General features: G+C 38.3%; 1 protein-coding gene across 1 annotated transcript in view; it reads right to left on the bottom strand.

Moving 5' to 3' along the window:
* LOC128868034 (uncharacterized) overlaps positions 1 to 16979 on the bottom strand; it is a 98489-nt gene extending 81510 nt beyond the window's left edge. The window contains exon 1 of the mRNA XM_054109750.1: positions 15950 to 16979. The gene's annotated coding sequence lies outside the window, so the exon portion shown is untranslated. The remainder of the gene's footprint in view (positions 1 to 15949) is intronic.
* Between the last annotated feature and the right edge of the window lie 2243 nt (positions 16980 to 19222).

Genomic DNA, 19222 nt, shown 5'->3' with positions numbered 1-19222 from the left:
ATGCAAGGGTGTGTTCTTTTCTAGATTTTCTCTAATGTGAAGATTCACCAATCTTTCCATTGTTTTTAGGAGAAACGAAGTTAAACTAATAGGTCTATATGACTTTGGAAGTGCCCGTTTTTGGAATAAATATCACGTTGACCTTACGCCAAACGTTTGGTATGTATTCCATACTAAAGCTATTCCTAAAAATGGCAACAAGTGGTTTTATTAGTATTTCTATCCCTCGTAAGAGGAGGGCTGGAAAAATACCGTCTACCCCTGATGCTTTAAATGATTGGAAGGACCCAACGGCCCACCGTACTTTGTTTGGGGTAAAGATACGTCCTGACAGACTCCAGGATTTTTTGTTAGCCACGACCCCTTGGTCCGGTGTTAACTGATCATCCCTCACTGTCGATGACGTATCTATAGATCCCGGGAAGTGTACTTGAAGCATATATTCCAAAGTATCTTTCCGATTTTTTGTATACGACCCATCTGGTCTTTTTAAAGTTGTATCACCGTTTGAGTGTTCCTTGCACAAAGATTTATGGAGCCTGGCGCCCTCTGGCGCCTCGATAATACTTTCACAGTATCTTCTCCATGACTCGCGTTTAGACTTTCTCAATTCTTTGTTGTAATTTGTTAGAGCAACCCTGTAGTCGTCCCATACCTTTGTATGTTTACAACGATTGATAGTCAAGGACGAAAGGAGAGAAGTAACAGAAAGAAAGAGATAGGATAGAATAGAGCCAGAGATAGAGATAGGTAGACCTGTGTGAAGTTTGAAGATTCTTTGGCAAATCTCAAAATATCCTCCAGTTTACTTCTCATGACAGCTGAAACCCAAAATTCATAGCATTGCTCTAGGAAAGGCAGTACACTCACAGAGAAAATATTCAGTGCTATCCGCCACCTCTAAGCAAGACCGGCAAATCGAAACCTCAATTATTCAAATGGTGGTCATACGAGTATGATGATCCCATGGTTTGTGTTTTGTAATAATACCGACCATCAACCGAATATCTTTTCTTCGAAGTTTTAGAAGAAATTTCCACAATTTTCTGTTCGAGCTTATCACAAAACACTTTCCAGTTCTGCAGCATTCTAGGCTAGTATGAAGCTTAATGTTCGACTAAGTCCGGTGCCGGTTAGCATGAGAGAGAAGCTTTGTTAAACTCGGCCAAAATCACTTAAGCGGTTATCGCACCAATCAAGCAGAAGAAGCAGAAGAATGCTGAGCTCGGGACGTTGGTTGTTTTACTTAAATTTCAAAAGACATTTTAACCCAATTTTGAAACCCTGATTCTATGCCAACTTTGAGTCATCACAAGAGTGTTGAATCTACTCTATCAGGGAAGGCCACTCGTGTGATGTCAGGGATTCCCTATCCACCACGTGAGACGCGCCCGATGGGAGATCAGACAACTCCTCGTGGGTTCGAAACTCATACTTCAGTTCAAAACTTATTCTTGTGTCAATAAAAAACCCACAGCAGAAAATCTCACAAGTCAAACTGTGCTCATAATCATTTAATCGAATAATACACAACATCATTTTGGAGCTAATTCACATCGTCACATCGTCGCGGTGCAAAATAACAACATCTTCAGGCTGTCTGCGTAAAAAATTCACAATTTTCCAGGACAGACAATTTGTGTCTATTCTCCATTGTCTAGTGAGAGCAATGCTGTATGGCCATTCTAGGGGCCAGTTGCTTCATCTACTCGCCACTTGCTAATGCAATCTTATTTTAAAAACCCACAAAAGTAAACCGGCTATTAGAACGCCCTAAAGCTACTGCATGGGTATTTATAGTATAACAAATGAAGTCGTGATGTACCGTTAAATTCAAGGTAAATATTCTAATGCATTTGATTTACTTTTTTGTACAAATACTCCAGGTTGAAAGGGTTTGGGGCCGACCACGAATTGTACTATTCTTAACAAAAGAACAAAGGGCGTCAAAGAGGGGTGATTAATTTCATTGCATGTGCACATAGTGATGAGTGTGTAAGTATGCGTACAAATGCATGTGTTCGGAAATGGGAATGCTTTAGTGGAAAGCACAGTTGCAACATAAAAGCATGTCTTCAGCGAAGGCAGTTAAGCTGAAAATACGTAAAATAAAGAGAAATAAAAAGAAAAAACAAATCGAAATAAAAGGTAAAAATCGAAGTGAAAAGAAAAAACAGCCGAAATAAAAAGAAAACTAATCGAAATAAAAGAAAGAAAAAAGAAAAAAAAATCGAACTAAAAAGAAAAAAATCGAAATAAAAAGAAAAAATCGAACTAAAAAGTGTGCTTTGTATGAACAAAACTTGCTTCACTCCCAAGCATTACCCTATGTGACTTCAAACTCGGTCTATGGGGCAAATGCAGCTCACACAAAATAAGAGTAAGAGCTAAGAGTTGAATGCAACACATAATTTAACGGTGAGATAAAGCTCGCTTTTGTGCATAAGGCCCAAAGGGTATGCCATATGACACATAATACGTGAGTACCCATGCAGCTGCAGTTTCAGAAAAATAGCAACCAGCAATAAAGTTCGTTGAATTTACTACCAAAACTTCATATTGAAATTTTTCATATGTATGGAGACATTAATTCGGAAGAGAAGGCCAGCATGTCAAATTGTCGCGATTCACATATTTGGAAAAAGTTAAATTAAGCTCAAAAAATAAATCTTTCACCCGACATGTAAGATGATTTAGACTTTCGAAATCATTTTTTCCTACACATCGTCAGCGTAATCGAGTAAACAGGAGATAGATTTCTTCATTTGCAACTCTTTACAACTACAGTAATACTTTCCAAAAGACACGCTTATGCCACGCTCCTCATCACCATCCGAGAAGAATAGTTTCACTTGGTGTGTCCAACTGGGGCCGGTTACCACGAGAAAGAAACGACCAGAGTGCTTTGTTAAACTCCAAAATCGCGTAAACAGTTATTGTGCCAATCGAGAAGAAGAAATTCGGTGCGACTTCTTGCTATTCAGTGAACTAAAATACCGCTCCGTAAATATTGTTTCGAGTCCATAGAATTATATGAGTTGAAGTCCATTTGGGAAAATCTTGCGTGAATGGCAAAAAAGGTTGCGTGAGTTGAAAAATGTCAGACGTGACTACTTTGATTGGAACGAAGTAGATTTGACAATAAAGTTGCTCCAATCAGTACTAAGCTCCATGAAAAACTCCTACACTGGCACGGTAATGTAATGAGAAGTCCAGAGGAACACGAAGTGAGGCAAGTGTTGCAGGTAGAGGTAGCAAAAAGAAGACCAGACAGACCACCAAAAACCTAGAAAAACACTATTGAAAACGACATGCGATGCAGAAACGTCAGCGAAGAAACGACTCAGGACCGCGTCACCTGGAAATTTCGCACAAGTAGAGCCGACCCGAAATAGGATAAGACTAGATTAAAGAAGAGGAAGATAAACAGAGTTTATTAGTAGTATTAGTAGTAGTATTTGCTTTTTTTTATCGAGACCGACTAGCAAATACAGCACTCAGACAACATTAAGTCCATTGAACTGTACTCGGGATCCCTTATTAAGTTTCTTTAAATCTACCCGACCCCCGAAGAAATCTGCGTAGATCTTGTGGTGCCAAGGAGCCAAGGTGACCGCTTCTTAACACATCAGTGCCCAAGAACTCGAGCCTAATTCGAGCGAAGGCCGGGCAGATGCACAGAAAGTGTTCCACCGTCTCATCCTCCTCTCCACATGCGGGGCAAGGTGCACTGTCTGGGATGCCTACTTTTGCCATGTGCTTCGCCCATCGAAATTGGCCCATCATCAGTGCATCCAACTGCTTAACCCCTTCTGCTTAATTGCAGGAGAATCTGCGACAGTTGGTCGGACATGACAGGTAGCATCAGTTTTGCCCATTTGCAGCCTCACTCAGCTTGCTAGGCTCACTTGTGGGTTAGAGTAACCCGTTTGCTAGCCGTGGCTTTGATGGCTGCAGAAGAGAGTGGCAGAATGGGCTCCGGACCAGAGAAGTTGGTCTCTCTGGGCTAATCTAAGCTAAAGAGTCAGAGATCTCGTTACCCGCAATACCCACGTGTCCCGGGACCCATGTTAGCATCAAGCTATTATAATATGTAGTACTATAATTTGATAAGTAGTATGTTGACAGCATTTTTCCCATACACTTTAATTCCAGCTGGGCAGGCGGTTATGTGCAAACGAGTACAGTGGAACCCCTACTAGGATAGGTTTATGTTAGACTTGGCAACCGCATCGCACATAGGAACAGCGATGCCAGTAAGTCCACGAAATGGGTACGTTGTGAGCCGCAGAGGCTGGGTTACATTTTCCCTGCCGTATTGAACCATCCTGAGCTTTTGACAAAGCGTAAAAGTATATATATTACCTATATTCATTAAGAAGTAGGACCTTAAATATCAGTTCCTGCTTCTGGCTAGAGCCGGGCATGTACAAAAAAGGTGTTGAATTGTTTCCAACTCCTCCTCATCTCTGCAGCTACGACAGAAATCATGCATGTAAACACCTAATCTCCTTGCATGATTGCCTATGAGACAATGTCCTGTGAGGGCCCCTACTAAGGTCCTAAGTAAGGAACCCCTACTGACGAACATCTTTATTAGATGGACACTTACTTCGGGCTGGCATTTTTTTTTTCTATACCAAGTCTTGGGTATCGGAGCGAATTACGCTCCCTTAAGCGAACAACAATTTGCTGTTGGTGAGTACCAGTCCCAACGAGGTTTCACTGTGTATTCGCTAGGTAGCGCGTAGTGATCGCAATAATATTTTTTTTGTGAATTTTTAGTTTTATCATAGTCCATGTGGCATAAAGTCCACTGCTGCCTTTGTGAAACATATTGGCCAGTAAATGACGACTGAAATGGATACGCAAATATTTTTATTCGAAATGGTTTCGACTTTTAGCCTACAGCAATTTTAGACAATCAGTTAAGGCACGACAGTGCCATTTGCAAAAAAACTAACAGAGCAATTAGTTTATTTCCAGATAACTAAAAAATACACATTTCAAAATACGAAAATTGGAGCGATAAATTGGACGAGGCACACTTGTATTTTAAGCAAAGCGAGATAAATGGCGGAAACCGGACTGAACTATGCAGACACATAATAAAATGGCAAATAAACAAAAGTTACACGCAGAAGCGAATTATTAGAGCACTCGTGGATGTAAAGTACAAAAAAGCACTTGTCGCGCCCGTTAGGTCATTGACTTCAAGTGCCACTTTGCTGACAGTTCAATATTCAAGTCGCAGAGAAAAAAAAGCAAAGAGCAAAAAGCACAAGTAATCCGAACTATCAACTATGTGCATATGTGTGTGTATGTAGATGTACACGAGCTTGTGCCGATTGGTGGCACTGACCGCGCCGTCCATCGACTGACGACAGCTACACTTAGCTTACCTTTGCGCTCAGTTGTGTGCATGTGTAGGTCACTTGTACTTTGAACATTCACACATACATACACACATCCGTATATAGTATAGGTATGCCATTATGCCAATTATAAGTTAACTGTTCCACTTTTATACATAATAGCGCTAATCAGAATGACAATAGCTCGTCAAAGCGATGATAAAATGCTATTGAAATGGATGTTGGCGGCTGTCAAGCAGCAGCGATTGCCGATTATACTGGGTGCATTGATGACACACAACAACGTGTGATAATAAAAATTTGTTACCAAAGCATTAATGCAAGACTCTGCACATGAAAAGCTCGCGCGATTTGACTTCTTTAGTTAGTGGGGGAGGAAAAAAAAACCAACCAACAAAACACGTTTTCCACACAAAATCCCACGAATGCTTGGACATTGCAATCCAACTGGTGTTAGTTGTGGGAGAAAACAAAAAAGTGCACTGGGATGGGAAAAAAATCAGTCAGTGACCAGCGTGGCGAATTGGGTGACGGCTATGTTGCCCATTGGCATCAACACTCTTCGAAGTGTATGGCAGTGGCATGGCAGTGACTTGTAATTCCATAAATATGACCAACAGTGACAGTTATTGCCAATCGTCACTGCAATTGTCGTAAATGCGCGCGCGTCAACGAACACACAATTGGCAATTAAGTTTAGTTACAGCAATAAGTCTAATTGAATTGAAATGACGTTTGCACTTGGAAATCAGCAAAATGATCGCTAGTTTGCTGTTGAATTTCGCCATAAATGATCCATAGACGGGTATGCATGTATGTGTGTATGCACTTTTATGTACATATATGTAAAGGGTTTTCCAATAAACTCATATTGTATTAAGTCCGAAAATGTTCGACGGAGCAGGGAGGCCATAGAAAGGCTAGCCGCAATCAGTAGGCTGCATATCTACTGGGTACCTGGTCCCAAATGAGATAGCAAAAACTGCTGTTAGACTACCTTTTGACCAAGAGAACGACATACAAAAACCGCTAAATACAATATACAATGAAATGGACGACTACATGAAAAGGCGAGTGGAAGCTCGGTGGACTAATCTGACCAGATGCAAAACAGCAAAAGTTATGTGTAGAACTAACGACAAAAAACTGACTCAATTCGTACTTACGCTCTCGCGAAAAGACTGCAGTACTATCATAGGTATGCTAGCAGGTCATAATCTACTGGCTGCACATGCTTACAAGATAGAGATTGATAACACGGACAAATGCAGGAAATACAGAGAGCATGTTGAGGAAACTTTAAAACACCTTCTGTGCGTTTGTCCGACTAAGATGGCTGGGAGCCCCACTGTTTGAGGGGCGTCTCAAAAGCGGAGCTCTCAGCTCTACTTAGATTCGCTAAAAGCGCTGACATCCTACATGATGTCTACTTTCAGTACTCATACAGGTCGGTCTCCATCTGGTATCGCTAGGGACCAAAAGGTCTATGCGTGGCTTATTGCCAACCAGGCTAACCTAACCTAACCTAAAGGGGTTTCCAATAAGAGATGTTATTTTGAATAGCTCGCTATTTCGGTATAAACTGAGCTCTGTTGGCTTTCACTCGATTTTCCTTTTATGATTAAAATCTTACCTAAGTGGAAGGAATTGTCTTGTTACAACTGAGGGTAAATTTTCTGCTCCTTTCATTGCTACTTCTGGGGTACCTCAAGCTAGTATTCTGCGCCCCCTACTACTCGTCTTATTTATAAATTATATTAGTGAATGTTTTTCATTTGCCAGGCACCTATTAAAGGAGTATCCAATAACAGGCGGATGTCACTTTTGAAGCTACTTTGTTTTTTGATATTTGACAAGTAGAAACTACGCCATTAATAAAAATGGAACGATACTAGTACACGCATTAAACAACGCATTGAAATTATTAAAATTCACTATAAAAATGGTGAAAATTTGGCAGAGACGGTTCGAAAAACTCAAACATTTTTGGGTCATGGGTCATAGTGAAGCACCTTGTAGGACCGCATTACAGAAATGGGTGAACAAATTCGAGCTATTGGGACAAGTTAGTGATGTGAAGAATAAAAGCCGTGCACGCGGCTCAAGAACTGCCGAAAATATTGCTGTTGTAGCCGAAAGTGTTGAAGAAAACCCAGGTTTGTCCATTCCTCGTCGTTCTTTGGAATAAGGCAGCCATTCCACAAACGTCATTACACCGTAGTTTGCATAAAGATTCGGGTCCTAAGGCTTATAAAGTCCAGTTAACACAAGAACTCAAGCCGGCCGAGCATCAAAAACGCCCTGTCTGTGCTGATTAGGTCGTTGAAATGCATGAAAATGTTCCGGAATTCCATCGAAATATCATCTTGAGTGATGAGGCCCATTTCCACCTCGGTGGCTTCGACAACAAGCAAAATTGTCGGAGCTAGGGCTCAGAAAATCCAAAAGTTATTGTTGAAAAGCCTCTCTATCCTCAACTGTTTGGTGCAGTTTATGGTCCGGCGGAGTCATTGGAACTTACTTTTTCGAAAATGAGGCTGGAGCAACAGTTACGGTGAATCGATTGCATTGCATTTCATGGCATTGATCTGGACAACGTTTATTTTCAACAAGAGGCGCTACACGCCACACAAGCCACGAAACCATTCTTTGAATATCAAAATAACACCTCTTATTGGAAAACCCTTTATATGTGTGCATGTAGACATGTACGTAATGCCAACGCTGCCGCATTGAACTTGCCACATTTCACACTATTCAAAGAAAACCAAATTTATATGGGGTTTTCATTTTTTTTTTTATTTATTTTATTTTTTTTCAATTTTTATTTTTATGCGTGCAGGAAATGTATAGAGTTGTTGTTGTAATTTGTTAAAGCTATTTAATGTTTGACATTGCGCTTTTTGTTGCCGCACTAACTAGTGAAATGAGCACTGCCATGCTTTTATGTACATACATACATACATACATACATACATACATACATGCATACATCCAACATCACTACAACTGTTTGCATTGATTGCGCAGCGTGTCAATGATCAACACTTTCCTCGTAATTTACAAATACTTTTATGTGTTTGCAAGTGGCACATTCGAGTATTGTTCACATTATTATTTATAAAATTTTGCTTTCATTCATTTAAATATTCTCATAATTTCACGCCATGGTGAGTTATTCGCGCTGTGCATTTTATTTCGATAATTAAGCAAAAATTATCAGTTACTGTGCGATATCACAACGTTTCGGTGGTTATAATTCATGCCAAATGCCTCACCAATTAATTATTAAAGTAAATTGTTATTTTCACAGTCAATTGGGTTTATTAAAAAAATCACTCGTAAATGCATTTAAGTAACACCCACGAACAATTCCGTATGTGGATGGATGAGTGGAACAGTACGAATTTTTTTGAAGCATACTAATAGGGGTTTGCTTTGCTGGTAACTGCAATATGTGTTTTGGTCTTCAATCAAACTTTGCGCCTAGGCTAAAATCATGCGCAAAACTGACGAAAATGGTTTTAAAAAAATGTTGACAAATTTCTTCCACAGAAATTATGGAGATGGCGGAAATCAAAAAAGTCGCTAACAAGAGGCATTAAAATCTTCTATAAGGGGGGATTCCCATTCCCCGGCTTAAAAAAATTGATTTTTTACAGATTCTTGTTTATTATACTTTCAAAGAACTCTGTGCAAAATTTCATGACAAAATTCATTAAATTGACGAAGTTATGCGTGATCAATGAACGCGCAAGCAATAGCCGAGCGTCGGTTTTTATTCCGAGAATTACTTCTGCCCTTGTCGAATTTTACGTCGGGGTCAGCAAATGGTACAAAATCAATTTTTTGAAGAGGAATAGGGAGTACTATATGGTCCTGGATTAGCTGATTAACACGAAAATGCTGTGAGTCTTAAATATATACCTTTTTTCACATAAATATTTGAATGTGTTTTTCTCAAAACAGCATTTTTCTATACGGCCGCCATGATATCTCTAGAACTATTCGGTCGATTGCTGTCAAATTTGACACGAATCTCGAAATAATATCTGTCTCTATCATAAACTACGGAAAATAAGATACGTACAGGCATGACTTTATTTTTATAAATAAAAATCCGAGGAAAAAATTGCGAAAAAACAAACTTTGTCTTCAGTCATCGCAGTTATATTAATTTTCGGAAACATTTTTTTTCAATATCTCATACTGAAACTGTATTCATAAGGAGTAAAATGCCATTTGAATTTTTCCTTTCAAACAACATGGAGCTGAGTTATCGTGGCGGCCAGCGACCAGGAATTTTCATAGAAATTTCACCACGAGCGTTGTCAAAACCACAATTTTCCAGAAAATCGACTAAAAATTGAAGCTGATTTTATATAATGTATAATAATAAATATGGCTGTAAGTTTTCCAAAAGATTCAACTGATAGTTTTCCCAATAAAATTTCGTAAAAAACCGTACTTTTTGGCGTTTGAAATGGGAATCCCCCCATAAGTAAAATTGTGCTGATAAATAGAGCATCGTTGGAAAGGTTACAAATCAGCGGGAAGTTTAGTTTGAGTATCTTAAAAATTTGTTTCACGAAATAATTTTTTACAAGGCAATTTTTTTTTTCTTTCTTATGTTCAAAAACTTTGTGTCACATTCCCAAACATTTTTCGAATAAACTATAATCAATAAGCCTCCATTGGACACCTTTTTTAAAGTCACGGTTGGCCACACGGAACTGGCCAGACCCCTATGTATTTACATAGATTTACATTCATAATTAATTTTTAAGTATCGCAGGTACATATTTTGAATTTCTTCACTTTTTCGTTGGTTTTGGCAGACATTGAGCTCCCTACAGTAGAAAAAATAATCGCTGAAATTATTTTGGTTTGTGAAAAAAAAAAAAAAATGTTTGTCTTTGTTCCTTATTTTGACTCATTTCGAAGAAGGTTGAAGAAAAAGTAGTTGATTACAATGAAATTTATGGTAAAATATGAAATGATGGATCGTATGGATTCGGTGGAAGGCAAGCAAAACATGTATAAGAGATTTTTGAGTGCAGTTGCCATACTGGATTCTTGCCTACAATAAAATAGATATCAGTTTTTCGTCGAAGCTTTTCGCCTCCTTGTAGCCAAAGACGACAATCTCTCGCTTCGCTGTTCCGGTTGGTTGGCTGACTTCAACATTCCCAGAGATAGTAATTGGTTTGAAAAATGATTCCATAGCCAAACCAGTAGTGAATTGGGAAATAACGGCTGAATTATACATACAATTTTCGATGTTTGCAAGGCCCAATGTGCTCGTTAAAGTCGTCAAAAAATTTCTTCTCGCATCACTTTTTCGGAGCACATCAACTTCCTTGCAACTACAAAGTGTAACTTTTTAAATACTTTTTTTTCGTCCCGTTCGAGGATCCTTTTTAAAAGGTTATATCCGTAAATCCATAGAAAATTAAATTTTAGGAAGCTACCTTAAAGCTCAAGTCGTTACCTGTAATAAAAATATGTTAAGTTCACGTCCAAAGTCGAAAAAGGTCTGGCCAGACCTGAGTGGACAACGGAGGGTTCCAAACATTGAAAAATTACCCTTCAAATAAGATATTTTTCAATGTAGCTATGTAGTCTCAAAGGCTTCAGAAATTGTGACTATTTGAAGACACATTTTCAACCAAAAACTAAAAAAAAAATCGGAAAATAATTGCCCAAGAAAATGTAACTCTACCAAATTTTGATATGAGGGTTTAAAAAGGATTTTTTTGCGCTTGTGCTAGTCTAAAATTACTGCAAAGTGTAAAGTCGATTGTAAAATAAAGCAACTGACTAGCAAACGAAAAAAATTATTGAAAATCATCATTTTATCGAACCTCTGACTAGTATTAACTCCTTATATGGTTTTTGTAGTGGAAAAACGAATTAAAATTAAAAAATAAATAGTCAAAACTTGTCAATATTCGGTGTACACTTTCCTTTGACGCTGCCAGTATGTATGTACATATTTTTAACAAGTAGTTTAGTTTTGTCAAAGCAGAATTTTTATTTTTTTTAATTCCATTTCTATAGGGACTGATTTTTTTAGAGCAATAAAGGCAATGCGGTCTAGAAGTTGGCCTCTACAAAGAAAGCGAGGTAGAACAATTTTTATCTGATTTGAATGATAAAATAATTGATTTTGATGACGATGATAGTGTCCTAGACTTGTCGAAAATGGTGTACACTTTCTTTTGACGTGCACCGTTTAGGCAAAAAAAAGTACGTGAACTACACACTGGGGTAAGTTTCACCCAATCACGTTTTTACATCTGCATAAATTCGGTGAACATCAACTACTGAGGGTTTATGTTGCTCACATTGCAATCGGCATTGCTGAAATACAGCTAACGGTATATTTCCAAATGTTAGAAATAAACAAACCACAACCCAATCAAACATTTTATGGAGGTACTCACACTCCAGTGGGTCTTCCGAAGGTTAATAATTAGTAAGAATCTTAAATTTTTCAAATTGTATCGAACTACTCATATGCATACATACACACACTCATACACACATATTTGATTACGCATTAGATTCATTCACCATTTCTGATTAACTGTAATCCAAAACATATACAGAATGACTTCTTCATAATTCCTCTCAGTTTTTTTTATTGTTTTCATGTACGCGTTGTGTAAAATCCAAACGTCTGGAGAACCCTCAAGCAGCTGTGCTAATGTCGTATTTTTTCCAGCGAACTCCCGAGTGAGTCACAAGCATTTTTCCAGCCAAGAAACATTGAAAAAACAAACTACCCACATCGGTGACATGAAAGCGAGAGCAACGTTACACTTACGCACACATGCACCCATACACTCACACACGGGATACAAAAAAAAAACATTCGCGCATATACTTGCCAACAATTATTTGTAGCATTGAAATATGATTGTCGCCAATCTCAAGTAAGTAGAGCAAATACTCATTGTTGTTGTTATTGCATTTTGATAAATTGACGATATTATGCAATAAATTATGGTCAAGCGTTTAACTAAGCAGCAGCGAGGAAGCTAAATACATTTGAAGGTTTTTTGTTTTTAGAATTTCATTAATTTATTGCGCGCTTAATGAATTATTTGCACAACTTTCCCATTCGCTTTCTTTTCTTTGTTTTTTGTGCACTTGAACCGAAGAGTAAGATAAGCAAATTATAGTTTTAAACAAAAGACTTACGGTTTATGGCGACAAATTGATAAGATTTAGAAGTGCTTATAGAAAATTTGGTTTTAAGTGCAGAAATTATAATTTAAACTGGCCACTATAAAAATGCGGGAATGTGGCAGGCAGGCTTGATAGTGCAAAAAAATATGCAAGGAAGACTTGCGTACCCCAATTCTGGGCAGTAGATTTGATTGTCTGCTAAAATGGTGCCCTTAAAACAAAAATTACGCAATAATCAGATCGAAAACTACGAGAATGATGCGTGTGAGAAATTACCTTAAAGCAAAGATTTGGTTTTTACTCGCAAGTTCTGAGAAGACTTTTGCTATGAAGAATAGTAAAGTAGCGTCAATCATAGGGCTTTTTTGAGCGAATTTTGAACACTAGCATATCCAGGTACACACATTTCGGGAGTGTTAGTAATATTAGAATAGACAAATCATTCTATGAATTTTATCAACTATCGATTTTAGCAATCATTTTTTGTTAATTAAGACAAATGTAAGATTATTGCAAATGATTCAGCTGCTAAGATACACTACTTAACCTACGGTTAGTTTAGATGGGACGGCCTACTCTTCATGGAGGAGCTCACTTGGTGGCCAATTGAGGTGGCTGCAGTGCCCAATCGAGGTGCCTGGTAAAGATTTCCCCAGTCCTAACACTAAACTCTTCTAGCGAAACTCCACATCGTCGAAAAGTGGCTCCCCAGAAATCTATAGCGTATACCTCAAAGTGAGGGATATTCGCACAGGAAGTGCTGAATAAACTTCATCTCAACTCCTACAGAAATCGTTATGTGGGGCTTCAAATCTGGTAGTCATATGACCAATATTATAGTGATGGCGGCTGCCGTACCCGAATGAGTTGGTGTAAAATCATAGAAAAAGTTTTTTCCGATAGCGGTCGTCCCTCGCCAGACAATGTCAAATTTCCGAATGTTTTTCTGCCATGAAAAGCTTCTCATAGCATCTTTGCCGTTCGGAGACGACTTGAAACTGTAGGTCCCTCTATGTTGTTCCATATTTATTGAAGTTTGAAGACTTGGACCAGTCCAAACCTCCGCTAAGGTGAACACTTAAAACGGCGTGCTAATAGAACCACGGAAATTGGTGAAAAGGTCTAGAGAAAATGAGTCACAATCTTAACTAAAAAAACTATTACACTAGTGACACATACATATATACATACGTACATACATATCTTGGAACTATCAAATTGACTCTCATTGGTTTTCGTTGGCTTTTCAAGATTGTTAGAACGCACTGCACTTTTTCTAGATGAAGTACTTATATAGCAAATGCATTTTTGAAGCGGTAAATACTAACATTTTTTAGTTGTCCGAATTTTTTAGTCATCACTATACCCTCTTGGCTCAGACAAATATCTCATTTGATAATTGAAATTTGTAATTATTATCGAGCAAAAGTAAGCGCTTGAAAATTACTAAAAAAACGTAATTTCTTAGTTGACCGATTTTTTTTTGTACTCACTGTAACACCTACTATTACTTGCTATAATACCATGAGTTGTCCGATTTTTTTTATACACACTGTTATATGCTTCGAAATATAGGAACTGTAATGCCAATGTTATTTATTTAATACCAGTGTATTATATATTAATTTTAAGCAATCATGTGGTTTCGAAAAGAATACTCTTTAATTTCTAGGCTGCTCGAATTTTTTTAGCATTATAAATAACTCTATTAACGGTAATACTGAAGGGGTAGTAAGGGTTTCAGCGAAAAAACAAAACACTATTTTTGGGAATTTTTTTCTTAAATATGGGTTGAGAAAATTTATTAAAACCTTTTAAACAAATTATTAAGCATACTTTTAAATATATTCTGTAATTTTTTCATGCGGAAATTCTTAAAAATAAGCCGGTGACAGATCATGTCCGGGAACGTCTTGAAAAAAAATAACATTTTGCAGTGATCACTGTATCTCGGTCGGAAATTATCTGAGACCAAAAGCAATTTAAATTTAGTCAAAGTATCATTAAATCTTCCCCCCAACGTTGTCTGCTTATTTTTTTCCTCGTTTAAAAATTTTTGGCGGCGGTCTAAAGTGGTTTTCACTATTTCTATTTTCAACGAAAATTTTCGTCATTTTGTGGGCGGGAAACCCCCTTCATGTCAAAAAAAAAAAAAAATTAGCTAAACGTTGGGGGGAGGCATTTTATATGAAGAAAATGTGCGCCAAGTTTGGAATGAATCGGTCAAGTAGTTTTTAAATGGCAGTGAACACCGACATTCGAAAAGTAGTTTTGAGAAAAACGCGTTTAAAAGTTTGAGAGCCCGAACGCTCGCACCTGTCAGAGCTAAGATGCGAGACTAATTGAAGAATAACTTGAAAAGTTTTGCTCAGATCGGCTTAAAATTTTGGGAATATATTCCTGAAATGTTAAACAATAATATAAGAGAAAAAAAGTCGATTTTTTGAAAGTGCAACACACCAACACTAATCAAAAACATTATCTTGAAAAGAAAAATCTGCAATTTTGTGGTGGTTTGGTATTGGGAAATAATTTTTTTTCCGGTTTTTTTTTAGTCGCCACTGTAACATCTGAATACATTAACTGCCTGTATTGCCTTGGAAAGCAAAAACTATGATTTTTTATAGGTCCGATTTTTTGTAGCCGTCACTGTAACATCTAGATCCACTATATAAGCAAAGGCATTGCCTGGAAAAGCAAAAACTATGATTTTTTATTGGTCCGACTTTTTTAGCGGCCACTGCAACAGCTGGATACACCAACTTTAAGCAAATGCATTGCTTTGATAAGCAAAACTATGATTTTTTGTTGGTCCGATGTTTTTTAGTCGCCACTGTAACCACTGGATACACCAACTTTAAGCAAATGCATTGCTTTAAAAAGCAAAAACTATGATTTTTTATTAGTCCGATGCTTTTTAGTCGCCACTGTAAAATCTGGTGACACTAACTTTAAGCAATGGTACTGCCTTGCAAAACAAAAATAATGATTTTTTTATTGTTCCATTTTTTTAGCGGCCACTGTAACATTTACATACTTTAACTTTAAGCAAATTTATTGCCTTGGAATGCAAAAGTTGTGATTTTTTATTGGTCCGATGTTTTTTAGTCGCCACTGTAACAACTGGATACACCAACTTGGAGCAAATGCATTGCTTTGATAAGCAGAAACTATGATTTTTTATTGGTCCGATGTTTTTTAGTCGGCACTGTAACATTTACATACCCTTCTTCTTTAAAATGTTATTCACATTGAATAAAAAAGGATGCTTTGCTAGATTTTTCCCAAAACCAACTTGCTTTTTAGCTGATCGTTTGAGCAAGTAATTGCGTTTGCCAATTAACCCATTATCAGCCAGCGTAACGCTTATGCTTACTTACCTAAATATGTATCTTCAACGGCCGTTCCAATACTATGGAAGTAAACCAAGGAAATGTTTGCGCGTAATCCAAATATGATGCGATTTATAGTCCACAGAAGGAAGCGCGTATCCGGCAAAAATATTACAGCGCAAAGTTGTTGGCTATGGTGGGTAAATCACAGTAGAACACTTGAAGAATGTATGTTGATACAAAAAATATATAGGTTTTTGTTTTCGCTTTTGGTCACTTTGGTTTGTTCGCTTTTTGTTGACTTATTTTTCTATTCGAACACTTCTTATTGTTAGGCGTCGTAAATATTTTGCCTTTGTCTTCTTCGTACGTTTTTTTGCTTTCACATTCAAAACACGCACCAGACAACAAATTGGAAATGCAGACGATTGTTTTTGTTATTTTTGGTTACTTTTATAATAATTAAGCTTTCGGTGTGCCACTACTGTTTGTTAGCAACTGGTACTTGCTCAGAACTTTAGCAAGCGCGACAATATTTTTTTAACTTTTTTTTAATTTTCCAATTCTGTTGTAGAACAAAGTGCGCTTTTCAGTGTGGATAGTGTTAATTATTTTCAAAAATTATGTAAACACCGTTATACGATATGTATATATGTATATGTATATTGACACTTTACACAAACACTTTGTTTATTAAATTTTTTATAAATTTGCTGCTGTTGCTTATGGAAATTTTTTTAAGTTCACGTTTCATTTGTATATTTTTATTTATTTATTTCGTTGTTCCCCATACGACTGTTCGCGCCCTTTTACACCCAACGTCTTTCACGTCTTAGCCGCTACGATCATTTCGTATCTCTTTACCGTTTCGTCGTACGACTTGCCGACTTACTTAGTAACACTCGTATGCACACACGTCTTCGTTGTAGTGCGAGTGAATCGCATTTGTTGTCAAAACCACCAAAAGACGCCCAACACCCGTCCGACAGCTTCAGGTAAACTACTCAATTCTCTCACGCTGAGCTCAACCTCTTGAGCTGAAACCGGTGGAATGAGTGAATGAATAGCGCAAATGAGGCACCAAGAATTTCCTCGCAAATGAATGACGCATAGGGCGCTTTCAGTGACTAAACGGGCAGCATGACAGTTGACATTCCTAAGCCTAACACACAAACACATACACATGCACTCACTCACTTGGCTCAGCGATAGATTTGCTTGTAATTATTACTCAAAGCAGCCACTCAAGTTATCATAGCAACTACTTTGAGTGCCGGCTTTATCAGCAAAGGCGTCTAACTACATACACGCATACATACATATGTACACGTACACACATCCACACATACCTAAGGTTCCACTAAGGCATTGAGTCAGTCGAAACAGCTGTTTATGGGTAGAAGAAAGAAGCCTAAAAAACAATAATATTGCACACCAGTCGCTCTGGTTGGGCTACGAGTAAAGCGTCGTTGGCTTGTTGTTGGTAGGTACCGTGCGGTGAGCATTACTGGTTTGTGTCGTGTGTTCAGAGTCGTGCAGCTGTCGTTAATGCCGCTGTCAAATGTTAATGCGCTTCCACTCTGCGCGCTCTTCCGCTCTTCAACCCCCACACCAATCCAGATCCACTTTCGTTTTGTACTATTCGTATTGATGTTGTTGGGCTACATTATTACTATTAATTTTGTTGTTGTTGTTGTCGTCATTCTACATTTGCCCATAAGTGACTCGTTTCACATAATGCACCACATTGTTGTTTCATGTTATATTTATTATGTGCTTACACACACACACGCGCACACAGTCATTCGCTCGCATAGTGTAATATCTGTAAGTATTTTTATTGCTCTTTCATCAGAGTGTTTTCGTGTATGTTGTTGGCTGATATTACCGCGCAGTAGCACCAAAACAAAATATAATACAACTGCCGTTTTACGCTTATTTGTTGTTGATATTGCGCACGCGCGCTCTTCTCAAACATCCCTCTTTGTGGCACCCATCATAGAGTGACACCTTTGGCTGCGCAGCGCAGTGTATTATGTATGGATAGCGGCGCTTATTCACATCTGCTGTAAACGGTAACGTTCACCAGATGATCGGCATGCACACACCGCCATACACACACGCGGCGAAGTCACTATCACCAATTGCTCATACCAAATGATAGCCACCGGCGCGCATGCGTCATTACCATTACTTTGTTGTCTGGTTTACTTGCTTGTTGACAAGGGAGGAAGCGGATAGCGAAGAATGCGCTGTGAAGCCAACGGTGGGCGCTAGCGTCGAAGGGTGCTTTATAAATAACGTTTATTTTATCTTTGTGGCAACGCAGACGAGTATGCGGTCGCCGTAATCCAATTGTTGCTGTCGCAACGGCTCAGCTCAGCTGCTGGAAATGTGCGATATACACACATACATACATAGTTATCATAATTTGAAGTGAAACTTCTTAGGCGTCGATGGACGAGCGTTAATGGAGAGTAAAATTTCAAGGCCATGCAACGTTTTGGGCATTTTCGTTCCGCGAGAGAGAAAAAAGATATAATGTAGAGGAAAAGGAGCGTTAGATGGGAAAGTGATGCGAACAATATAGGCACTCCTCTCCAAAGGGCAACCTCTACCCAAGACTTGATGTCCTGCACTTGGTACTACCTGTTTTCGCTAACGAGACTCTGTCGACCGGTGACAAGGCGCTATAACCTTGTCAGCACTTTAAGCTAAGGTGTCGAAGTACCCGTGCCGAAAGCTGCATGGCTGGTAGTGTCTAAATAACCAGTCTTTAACGGTCCCCTCCGATGCCCAGGCAAGGTCGGTTGTATCAAGTGCCTTACCGCGGTATGCCGGTTCTGCCGTGGCGGACCACCCCTTCCGTGCCTACTCGTGGGACCAAATAGCAAATGGATTCTAATACAAATAAAAGTAAAGAAGGAATAAATAATAAAACTGAGAGTGTGCTGTGCACGCTCTATGAGGACGATCTACTGTTGTGAATTTATTTAGATATATATTCTTTCTCTCTCTCTCTCTCTCTCATTCTCTCTCGGGTATCTCCCTCTTTCTTTGTCTGCCTTGAAAGTTTCACCTCTGTAATGTGTACTACGCTACACGCACTGTTCTTTTTAGTAACAAATACACAAATCAATAGAAATTTTCACGCATATGGGCAGTGCCATGCCCTCCTGCCTAAGTCCACTTTCATGTAACCGTTCATAGAACCGGGTTTTTGTGGCAATATAATGCATCTTTTTTCAATTAAAAACTGGCATATTCAACTGGGAGTTCATGATTGAGCCCATTTTTCCTTATTTTCCCATGCATTTTATA

Source organism: Anastrepha ludens, chromosome 6 (assembly GCF_028408465.1).
Source record: "Anastrepha ludens isolate Willacy chromosome 6, idAnaLude1.1, whole genome shotgun sequence".
Taxonomy (NCBI): Eukaryota; Metazoa; Arthropoda; class Insecta; order Diptera; family Tephritidae; genus Anastrepha; species Anastrepha ludens.
This window is presented reverse-complemented; position numbering and strand designations above follow the sequence as displayed.